Here is a 12,481-nt window from a genome sequence, read left to right on the forward strand (position 1 = left end):
CTATCAAGGAGCGGGACACTCATCCAGACACTTATAAGAAATCCCGCTATGCCCTCAGACGAACCATCAAACAAGCAAAGCGTCAATACAGGATAATGAATCCTACTACACCGGCTCTGACGCTCGTCGTATGTGGCAGGACTTGAAAACTATTATGGACTACAAAGGGAAACCCAGATGTGATCTGCCCAGTGTTATACTGTTATACTCACATATATCATTCAAACAGTTTTAGAAACTTCGGAGTGTTTTCTATGCAATACTAATAATAATATGCATATATTAGCATCTGGGACTGAGTAGGAGGCCGTTCACTCTGGGCACGCTATTCATCCAAATGTGAAAATGCTGCCCCCTATTCCAAAGAAGTTAACCTCTCTGGTGCAGGCGTGCCGCTAGCGACCCACCACGACAACATCCGGTGAAATTGCAGAGAACCAAATTCAAAATACAGAAATAGTCAAAATAAACACACAAAATACAATTGTTATACATTTGTTTAAAGATGAACTTCTTGTCAATTCTTGATACTTCCCATCCCGGGTCCGGGAGCGTAATCATCAACGGACAGTAATTAGCATAACGCAACGGACATAAATATTACTAGATCATATTCCTATTCATGAAAATCACAAGTGAAATATATTGAAACACAGCTTAGCCTTTTGTTAATCACCCTGTCATCTCAGATTTTCAAAATATGCTTTACAGCCAAAGCTAGACAAGCATTTGTGTAAGTTTATCATAGACTAGCATAGCATTATGCCTTGCTAGTAGCAGGCAACCTTGTCACGAAAATCAGAAAAGCAATCAAATTAAATCGTTTACCTTTGATGAACTTTGGATGTTTTCACTCACGAGACTCCCAGTTAGATAGCCAAAGTAAATTTTTTCCCAAAATATTATTTTTGTAGGGGAAAAGCTCCATTTGGTCTTCACGTTTGGCTGAGAAATCGCCCAGAAATTGCAGTCACGAAAACGGTGAAAAATATTCCAAATTAGCTCCATAATATCAGAAACATAGCAAACGTTGTTTAGAATCAATCCTTAAGGTGTTTTTCAAATATCTATTCGATAATATATCCGTCGGGACAATTCGTTTTTCAGTAGGACCGATTGGAGTAATGGCTACCTCTGTATTTTACGCGAGAGTCACCCTGGGAGCCATCAGGTGACCACTTACGCAATGTAGCCGCCTACGGCTATTCTTCAACATAAATGCGTGAAACTACGTCACAATGCTGTAGACACCTTGGGGGATACGTAGAAAGTGTAAGCTGGTTGATAGCACATTCACAGCTCAATAGGGACTCATTGGAACACAGCGCTTTCAAAATATGGGGCACTTCCGGATTGGATTTTTCTCAGGCTTTCGCCCGCAACATCAGTTCTGTTATACTCACAGACAATATCTTTACAGTTTTGGAAACGTTAGAGTGTTTTCTATCCAAAGCTGTCAATTATATGCATATTCTCACATCTTGTCCTGACAAAACATATTGTTTTTCCAAAAATGAAAATACTGCCCCTAGAGTTTCAAGAGCAAATTCTCATTATTAATGACAGCCTAGGAACAGTGGGTTAACTACCTGTTCAGGGGCAGAATGACAGATTTGTACCTTGTCAGCTCTGGGGTTTGAACTTGCAACCTTCTAACCACTAGGTTACCCTGAAGCCCCAGGGAGGGCTAGATATTATGGGACGTTTGTTGGTGTGAAGCAGTAACCCAATCCGTTTTTTAAAAATCCAGCTTCAGCTGTTCTGAGGCGTCCTTCATAATGTAATTGAATCCTACATGAACTATGATAGACTCAATTTCCTGATCCTGGTTTAAAATGTTTGGGAAAGCCTAACACTGTAATATTGTATTGTATAACTCATGTTGGCAATTGAACAACCTTTCAAATTATGCCCACCTGATCCAGATTGAGAATTATAGTGAACCATTTCTGTCACACCCTGATCTTTTTCACCAGTCTTTGTTGCTTGTCTCCACCCCCTTACTAGTGTCTCACATCTTCCTCATTATCCCCAGTGTATTTATTCCCGTGTTCTCTGTTTGTCTGTTGACAGTCTGTCTTGTTAGGTCTTACCAGCGTGTTTTCCTGTCTCCCTGCTCTCTGTTCTGTTCATGTTCTGTTTCCTAGTTTACGTGGTTCTGACCTTTCTGCCTGCCCTGACCCCGAGCCGGCCTGCCGTTCTGTATGTGCCTGACCCGTTTACAAACCTCTGCCTGTCCTGACCCTGTGCCTACCTGCTATTCTGTACCTTACTGACTCTGCCCTGGATTATGGACCTCTGCCTGCCTTTGACCTGTCTTTTGTCCGCCACTTGTTTGGGTCAATAAACATCTGTGACTCTAGCTGTCTGGGTCTTATACTGAGTTCTGATACGTTTCTGGGTTGCGTACACAACAGTAGTAATTGTGTGATGGTGGGGATGCAGTGTTCCTCAACGGCATGACTATCTGAGCAAAAAAAAGTTACTTATAGTTGAATACTCTTCTGTCAAATATGCGCATTGTTATTGCTTAGGAACTGTGGCCACTGGAAGACACCAGTTAGTCCTTTCACTCCAGCCCTTGTGCCCTGGACAAAAATATAAATGCAACATGTAAATTGTTGATGTCATGTTTCATGAGCTGAAATAAAATATCCAAGAAAAGTTCCATACGTACAAAAGCTTAATTCTCTGAAATTGTGTGCACACATTTTTTACATCCCTGTTAGTGAGCATGTCTCCTTTGCCAAGATAATCTATCCACCTGACAGGTGTGGCATATCAAGAAGCTGATTAAACGGCATAATCATTACACATGTGCACCTTGTGCTGGGGACAATAAAAGGCCAATCTATATGGTGCAGTTTTGTCACACAACACAATGCCACAGATATCTCATGTTTTGAGGGAGCGTGCAATTGGCATGCTGACTGCAGGAATGCCCACCAGGTCTGTTAACAGAGAACTAAATATTCACTTGTCTACCGAAAGCTGCCTCCAACATAATTTTTGGGAATTTGGCAGTATGTCCAACCAGCCTTGCAATGCCATTGTGTCATGTGGGTGAGTGGTTTGCTGATATCAACTTTGTATGCAGTGTGCCCCATAGTGGTGCTGGGGTAATGGTATGTAGACGTATAACTATGGACAACACAGACAATTGCATTTTATCAATGGCAATTTGAATGCACAGAGATACCGTGATGAGATCCTGTGGCCCATTGTTGTGCCATTCATCCTCCGCCATCACCTCATGTTTCAGCGTGATATTGCAAGGATCTGTAAACAGTTCCCGGAAGCTGAAAATATCCCAGTTCTTTTATGGCCTGCATACTCACCAGACATGTCACCCATTGAGCATGTTCGGGATGCTCTGGATCGACGTGTACGACAGCATGTTCCAGTTCCCGTCAATATCCATCAACTTCGCATAGTCATTGAAGATGAGTGGGACAACATTCCACAGGCCACAATAAACAGCCTGATCTACTCTACATGAAAGAGATGTGTCGCGCTGCATGAGGCAAATGGTGGTCACACCAGATACTGACTTGATTTAAGGTACAATATCTGTGACCAACAGATGCATATTTGTATTCTCATGTGAAATCCATAGATTAGGCCCAAATTAATTATTTTAAATTGACTGATTTCCTTATGTGAACTGTAAGTCAATATGTTTTTTTTATGTTGGACTTACCCCAAGATTTCGAGGAATAATCTTATCATGTTACTGACTGTATCCAGAGTATTTTCAGATTTGGTTGTCAACAAATACGGCTGAAAGTAAAGTAAGGATGTTGTGTGTAAAATGCACTTAAAATCAAATAATTTCCCATGAAATTTTCTAAACTATTCCCTTTCCTATTTATTCTGTAAGAAACATTTCAATTTAGCCTTATCCAAATAGGCCAATTCCCACTAGTGTGAAGTGTCAATGTTATTATTTCATGCATTTAATGTAAAAAATAATATGAAATCCGTGATTATTTTTTAATAACTGAACCTACCTCAAAAATAACTAATCGCTAGGCACTACCTAAGAGCCTAATGTTGAAATAGTTACCACTTTACTAGCATATAATAGAGTCGATGTCCGAGCCCCCACAAAAATCGAATTAGCATATTACAATAATCCCCATAAATCTGTCAGTTTAACCCATAAGAGTCTAAGCCTTGTCTAATCCGGGGGAGAGGTACTACTCAGCTATATGGAATTATTTTAAGAAGGTCATTTAGCTATTATTTTAAGAGGATCATTTAGCTATTTAATTTTGAACTTTAAGACCAGTTGAAGTATAGAAAATAAAATATACAAAAAAGATTTTATGATTTTTTTTATTTGGCCTTACTGCTATTAGCCAATACAAACCAGTGTCCTTTACAGTATCTGAGAGACATAAGAAAGATATAAGAATTTTGGGCAAATTTTTCTGATAGGGTGATTGTTGCTACATATATAATTAAAAGGGTTCAAAATTGAAGGCAGCACAGCATCAGAGTATAAGCTGTGACACTATTGCGAAAATATATATATCATGCTACAGAACCTTTGCCAGAGGGGTTCGTCGAGGAACCTTTGTGACCTAGAAAGGTTCCCCCAGAGTGGCAATTATTTTGTGGCAAGTAGTTTAACACAATCAGCGTGATGTCTATACATTTTGTTTTAAATCCTATGGTGGTTTTAAAACCATTTAAGTTCAGTACCATATTTTCTGTGAATGACACCCAACACTGGGGTCAGTACAGTATGCAAACATTTTTGCAACAGTATACTTCCTTTCAAAATGTGATTGATTGCCATGAGACTGATTCGTATGTGTGTGTGTGTGTGCGTGCGTGCGTGCGTGCGTGCGCACGCGCGCTCTAAAGCTCTCTCTACAAATTGAGACGGTCACTACCAAGTTTCTGTCCAATTTAAAGTTGGTCATTGATTATAGATAGCTGGTGTATGAATGGGGCAATAGTAGATTATAACTCCATGCCATTACATGCTACAGTTAGCTGGCCATTAACCAATGCTGACACCAGGAGATTAGTCCAGGAGACTAGACTAATTCACCCTACAGCAGGCCTATGTTTTCAGTGGTTAATTTTAATGATCTGTGGTGTAAGTGCAAATGAAAAGCTCTCACTGAGTACATTCCACACACACACACACACACACACACACAATTTCCCAGATATGACTTGCAGTTGCAGCCAGAGGATGGCTGGTTGTCAGTGAACAGTTTCCATCCAACCAGATGAACTACCTGACTCGTGAAAAAACTCACTACAGGGTTCATGAAAACAGGAAATGCCGGTAAAATTTTATCAATGTCGACAGACAATGTGTTCATTTGTCATGGTTGGATGTTTTTGTGTCGGTAAAAACATGCAGTTTATTAACATGCAGTTTATTAGGCTACAGATTAAGTAAATTATGTTTAACTTCACAGGTTGGTGAAAGTGCAAGGATGATGAGTTTGATGTTCCTTTCCAATAAATATTGAGGATCTGTTTCCGACGACATGATCGATATATGGCTGCCATTTGACAAATAAAAATAATCTCGCTCTTATCCGTAATAATTGCATCATGTCGGTAGCCTACCTGCAATGTATTTGTGAGCTGCTGGCTAGAGTGCACGTACCAAGACCAGAATGCTTCACTGAACAGAAATATAAACGCAACATACAACAATTTCAGTGATTTTACTTGTACAGTTCATACAGTATAGGGAAATCAGTCAATTGAAATAAATTAATTAGGCCCTAATCTATGGATTTCACATGACTGGGAATACAGATATGCTTCTGTTTGCCACAGTTATGTGAAAAATAGGTATGTGCATGGATCAGAAAACCAGTCAGTACCTCGTGTGACCACGATTTGCCTCATGCAGCATGACATATCTTCTTCGCATAGGTCCTAGGCTGGTGTGGTGTCATGTGGTCTGTGGTTGTGAGGCCATTTGGACGTACTGCCAAATTCTCTAAAACAACGCTGGAGGCGGCTTATGGTAGAGAAATTAACATTCAGTTCAATGTCAACAGCTCTGGTGGACATTCCTGCAGTCAGCATGCCAATTGCACGCTCCCTCAAAACTTGAGACATCTGTGGCATTGTGTTGTGTGACAACTGAATATTTTAGGGTGGCATTTAATTTTCCCCAGGACAAGGTGCACCTGTGTAATGACCATGATGTTTAATCAGCTTCTTGATTATCTTGGCAAAAGAGAAGTACTCACTAACAGGGATGTAAACAAAAATGTGTGAACATTTGAGAGAAATAAGCAATTTGTGCATATGGAACATTTCTGGGATCTTTTGTTTCAGCTCATGAAACATGGGATCAACACTTTACATGTTGCGTTTATATTGTTCAGTATATATAACGCAACAGTTGTTGTGAGAAACACACCCGTAGAGTTGAAAATGCGATGAAAACACATTTAACTAGTATTTATTTTTATTCGGTACATGGGAAAAATGTTTTGTTGTAATTTTACCCCCCCGGCCCCCCTTTTCTCCCCAATTTCGTGATCTTGTCTCATCGCTGTAACTCCCCAAAGAGCTCAGGAGACGTAAAGGACGAGTCATGTGTCCTCCCGCCATGCATCTTATCACCCGCTCGCTTAACCCGGAAGCAAGCTGCACCAATGTGACAGAGGAAACATTGTTCAACTGACGACTGCCACAAGGAGTCGCTGGAGCGTGATGAGCCAAGTAAAGCCCCCCCGGCCAAACCCTCCCTTAACCCGGAAGACGCTGGGCCAATTGTGGCCCGCTCTATGGGACTCCCAGTCAAGGCCAGTTGTGACACAGCCTGGGATCAAACCCCATTCTGTAGTGACGCCGCAACACTGCGATGCAGTGACTTAGACTGCTGCGCCACTCGTGAGTCACAGTACATGGGAATTTAACCACAAATGTAATTTTTTAAGTGGACTATGTCTTCACGCACAGTCTTTTATCTACAATAAGTCAGTCTGATGGAAAGAGCTCTGCTGGGAAAATTAGCATATTGTTTTATGCAGATTGTAGAATATTCGCAAGAAAATCTTTTGATAATTGGATGGAAACCTAGCTATAGGGAACGAAACAGTGCTGCAGGCTTCTGTAGCACAATGTGTTATTTTGTGTGTGAGAACCTAAATATATTTCTTTCTATTTCATAGTGAGCTGCTTTTCCTTGAACTTAAGGAATACACAGTGGCAGGCCGATTAGCTCTGGTGTACAGCGAGAGACAACATCCTCCATGGAACTCCTGGAGGACTGCACGACCATTTAAAAAATGTTTGAAAAATCACTTGAAAATGTCATGTAGAGAAACAAAATATATATATTTTGCCTCTCACTTGAGTCAGACATGTTGTTGTCGGACACGTGTGAAGTTTCACATGGATTTTCAAGTTTATTGCTCACATATTCACAAATCACGTGAAAAATGTCACTTGAGAAATAGGAAATATGATTTTGGCACACCTGTGAAGTTTCACATGGATTTTTCACGTTATTCTTCACATGTTTATTTTTCAAATGACTCAGACACGTGGTTTCCCAATATTTCACTTATGATATTTTAAGTTTCACGTGTGCTTTTGTAACTGGCGGGATTATATTGTTCACATTGTTGTTTTTAGCTTCATAGATTATTTATTTGGGATTTTTTCAGTGAATTTAGTATGTTTTCATACTATTTGATTCATTCCAATGCAACAAAACGGGCTCTAAAATTACAAAAAGTTAACTGATTTACCTTTTTTCACCTTTATTTAACCAGGTGAGCTAGTTGAGAACTAGTTCTCATTTGCAACTGCGACATGGCCAAGATAAAGCGTAGCAATTTGACACATACAACAAACAACACAGTGTTACACATGGAATAAACAAAACATACAGTCAATAATACAGTAGAACATAAGAAAACATAAAGTCAGTGAGTGCAAATGAGGTAAGTTAATTTAAGGAAATAAATAGGCCATGGTGGCGAAGTAATTACAATATAGCAATTAAACACTGGAATAGTAGATCGGCAGAAGATGAATGTGCAGGTAGAGATACTGGGGTGCAAAGGAGCAAAATAAATAAATAAAAACCAGTATGGGGAGGTAGGTAGATAGTTGGGCTGTTTACAGATAGGCTAAGTACAGGTGCAGTGATCTGTAAAATGCTCTGACAGCTGGTGCTTAAAGCTAGTGAGGGAGATGTGAGTCTCCAGCTTCAGAGATTTTTGCAATTCGTTCCAGTCATGGGTAGCAGAGAACTGGAAGGAAAGGCGACCAAAGGAGGAATTGGCTTTGGGGGTGACCAGTGAGATATACCTGCTGGAGCCTGTGCTACGAGTGGGTGCTGCTATGGTGACCAGTGAGCTGAGATAAAGCGGGGCTTTACCTAGCAGAGACTTGTAGATAACCTGTAGCCAGTGGGTTTGGCGATGAGTATGAAGCGAGGGCCAACCAACGAGAGCATACAGGTCGCAATGGTGGGTAGTGTATGGGGCTTTGGTGACAAAACGAATGGCACTGTGATAGACTGCATTCAGTTTGTTGAGTAGAGTGTTGGAGGCTATTTTATAGATGACATCACCGAAGTCGAGGATCGGTAGGATGGTCAGTTTTACGAGGGTATGTTTGGCAGCATGAGTGAAGGATGCTTTTTTGCGATATAGGAAGCCAATTCTAGATTTAATTTTGGTCTGGATGTGAGTCTGGAAGGAGAGTTTACAGTCTAACCAGACACCCAGGTAGCCGTCCAGAGTGGTGATGCTGGACGGGCGAGCAGGTGCAGGCAGCGATCGATTGAAAAGCATGCATTTTGTTTTACTTGCGTTTAAGAGCAGTTGGAGGCCACGGAAGGAGAGTAGTATGGCATTGAAGCTCGTCTGGAGGTTAGTTAACCAGTTGGATTTAGGGGGCGCTATTTTAATTTTGGGATGAAAAACGTTCCCGTTTTAAACAAGATATTTTGTCACGAAAAGATGCTCGACTATGCATATAATTGACAGCTTTGGAAAGAAGACACTCTGGCGTTTCCAAAACTGCAAAGATATTGTCTGTGAGTGCCACAGAACTGATGTTACAGGCGGAACCCAGATAAAAATCCAACCAGGAAGTGCCGCATTTTTTAAACCGCCTCATGCCAATGACTCCTTATATGGCTGTGAATGAGCTACGAATGAGCTTACGTTTTCCCCAAGGTGTCTACAGCATTGTGACGTCTTTTTAGGCATTTCCCTTGAAGAATGGCTGTAAGGGACCATATATGGCATGTGGTCACATGGTGTCTCCCGCAGAAAACCTTGCGTAAAATACTGAGGTAGCCATTTTTCCAATCGCTTCTTATGAGAAACCAACTACCTCGACAGATATATTATCAAATATATTTGTTAAAAACACCTTGTGGATGGATCCTAAACAACGTTTGCCGTGTTTCTGTCGATATTATGGAGCAATTTTTGAAAAATGTTTGGCTTTATAGTTGTAGCATTTTATGGTCGATTTCTCAGTCAAGCATGATGAACAAACGGGAGCTATTTCGCTTGGGTTGCTTTTCTTATTTTTTGTGAAAATGTTGCCTGCTGCCAGCAGAACCTAGCATAGCATTATGCCATGATAAACTTACACAAATGCTTGTCTCGCGTTGGCTGTAACGCATATTTTGAAAATCTGAGATGACAGTGTTGTTAACAAAAGGCTAAGCTTGTGTTTGAATATATTTATTTCACTTCATAGGAAAGGTTCATAGGGGTATTTATGTCCGTTGCGTTATGGTAATGCATTTGAGGCTACGATTACGCTCCCGGATACGGGTTTGCTCGTCGCAAAAGGTTAACACAGTGTCCATGGAAGTGCCAGAAGTATAGAGAATGGTGTCGTCTGCGTAGAGGTGGATCAGAGAATCACCAGCAGCAAGAGCAACATCATTGATGTATACAGAAAAGAGAGTCGGCCCGAGAATTGAACCCTGTGGCACACCCATAGAGACTGTCAGAGGTCCAGACAACAGGCCCTCCGATTTGACACACTGAACTCTATCAGAGAAGTAGTTGGTAAACCAGGCGAGGCAATCATTTGAGAAACCAAGGCTGTCGAGTCTGCCAATAAGAATGTTGTGATTGACAGAGTCGAAAGCCTTGGCCAGGTCGATGAATACGGCTGCACAGTAATGTCTCTTATCGATGGCAGTTATGATGTCGTTTAGAACCTTGAGCGTGGCTGAGGTGCACCCTTGACCAGCTCTGAAACCAGATTGCATAGCGGAGCAGGTATGGTGTGATTCGAAATGGTCAGTAATATGTTTGTTAACTTGGCTTTCGAAGACCTTAGAAAGACAGGGTATGATAGATATAGGTCTGTAGCAGTTTGGGTCTAGAGTGTCACCCCCTTTGAAGAGGGGGATGACCGCGGCAGCTTTCCAATCTTTAGGAATCTCAGACGATACGAAAGAGAGGTTGAACAGGCTAGTAATAGGGGTTGCAACAATTTCGGCAGATAATTTTAGAAAGAGAGGGTTCAGATTGTCTATCCCGGCTGATTTGTAGGGGTCCAGATTTTGCAACTCTTTCAGAACATGGCTATCTGGATTTGGGTAAAGGAGAAATGGTGGGGGCTTTGGCCGGTTGCTGTGGAGGGTGCCGGGCAGTTGATCGGGGTAGGGGTAGCGATGTGGAAAGCATGGCCAGCCATAGAGAAATGCTTATTGAAATTCTCAATTATAGCGGATTTATCGGTGGTGACAATGTTTCCTAGCCTCAGAGCAGTGGGCAGCTGGGAGGAGGTGCTCTTATTCTCCATGGACTTTACAGTGTCCCAGAACTTTTTTCAGTTCGTACTACAGGATGCAAATTTCTGTTTGAAAAAGCTTGCCTTAGCTTTTCTAACTGCCTGTGTATATTTGTTCCTAACTTCCCTGAAAAGTTGCATATCACGGGGGCTGCTAATGCAGAACGCCACAGGATGTTTTTGTGCTGGTCAAGGGCAGACAGGTCTGGCATGAACCAAGGACCATATCTATTCCTTGTTCAAAATTTTTTGAGAGGGGCATGTTTATTTAAGATGGTGAGGAAGGCACTTTTAAAGAATAGCCAGGCATCATCTATTGACGGGATGAGGTCAATGTCATTCCATGATACCCCGGGCCAGGTCGATTAGAAAGGCCTGCTCGCAGAAATGTTTCAGGGAGCGTTTGACAGTGATGAGGGGTGGTCGTTTGATCGCAGACCCATTACGGATGCAGGCAATGAGGCAGTGATCGCGGAGATCTTGATTGAAAACAGCAGAGGTGTATTTGGAGGGCGAATTAGTTAGGATGACATCTATGAGGGTGCCCGTGTTCACTGATTTGGGGTTGTACCTGGTAAGTTCATTGATAATTTGTGTGAGATTGAGGGCATCAAGCTTAGTTTGTAGGATGGCCGGGGTGTTAAAACCTGTTGGTACTAGGGGGCAGTATTTTCATTTTTGAAAAAAAAACATTCCCGTTTTAAACAGGATATTTTGTCAGGACAAGATGCTAGAATAATGCATATAATTGACAGCTTTGGATAGGAAACACTCTAACGTTTCCAAAACTGTAAAGATATTGTCTGTGAGTATAACAGAACTGATGTTGCGGGCGAAAGCCTGAGAAAAATCCAATCCGGAAGTGCCCCAGGTTTTGAAAGCGCTGTGTTCCAATGAGTCCCTATTCAGCTGTGAATGTGCCATCAACGAGCTTATGCTTTCTCGTATTCCCCAAGGTGTCTACAGCATTGTGACACCTTGGCGTAGTTTCACGCATTTCTGTTGAAGAATAGCCGTAGGCGGCCACATTGCGTAAGTGGTCACATGGTGGCTCCGAGAAAGATTCTCGCGTAAAATACAGAGGTAGCCATTACTCCAATCGGTCCTACTGAAAAATTCATTGTCACGACGGATAAATTATCGATAAACTTACACAAATGCTTGTCTAGCTTTGGCTGTAAAGCATATTTTGAAAATCGGAGATGACAGTGTGATTAACAAAAGGCTAAGCTGTGTCTCAATATATTTCATTTGTGATTTTCATGAATAGGAATATTTTCTAGGGATATTTATGTCCATTGCGTTATGCTAATTAGTTTCAGGCAATGATTACGCTCCCGCATGCGGGTTTGGGAGTCACAAACCCACACAAACCTGTCCCAGTTTAGGTCACCTAGTAGCACAAGCTCAGAAGATAGGTGGGGGGCAATCAGTTCACATATAGTATCGAGGGCACAGCTGGGGGCAGAGGGAGGTCTATAGCAAGCGGCAACAGTGGGAGACTTGTTTCTGGAAAGGTGAATTTTGAGAAGTAGAAGCTCAAATTGTTTGGGTACAGACTTAGCCTGCAGAGTTCTGTATTACTTTCTATCTTTGCAGTAAATTGCAACACCGCCCCCTTTGGCAGTTCTATCTTGGCGGAAAACGTTATAGTTAGCAATGGAGATTTCAGGGTTTTTGGTGGTTTTCCTAAGCCAGTATTCAGACACGG

Source organism: Oncorhynchus kisutch, linkage group LG3, assembly GCF_002021735.2.
Source record: "Oncorhynchus kisutch isolate 150728-3 linkage group LG3, Okis_V2, whole genome shotgun sequence".
Taxonomy (NCBI): domain Eukaryota; kingdom Metazoa; phylum Chordata; class Actinopteri; order Salmoniformes; family Salmonidae; genus Oncorhynchus; species Oncorhynchus kisutch.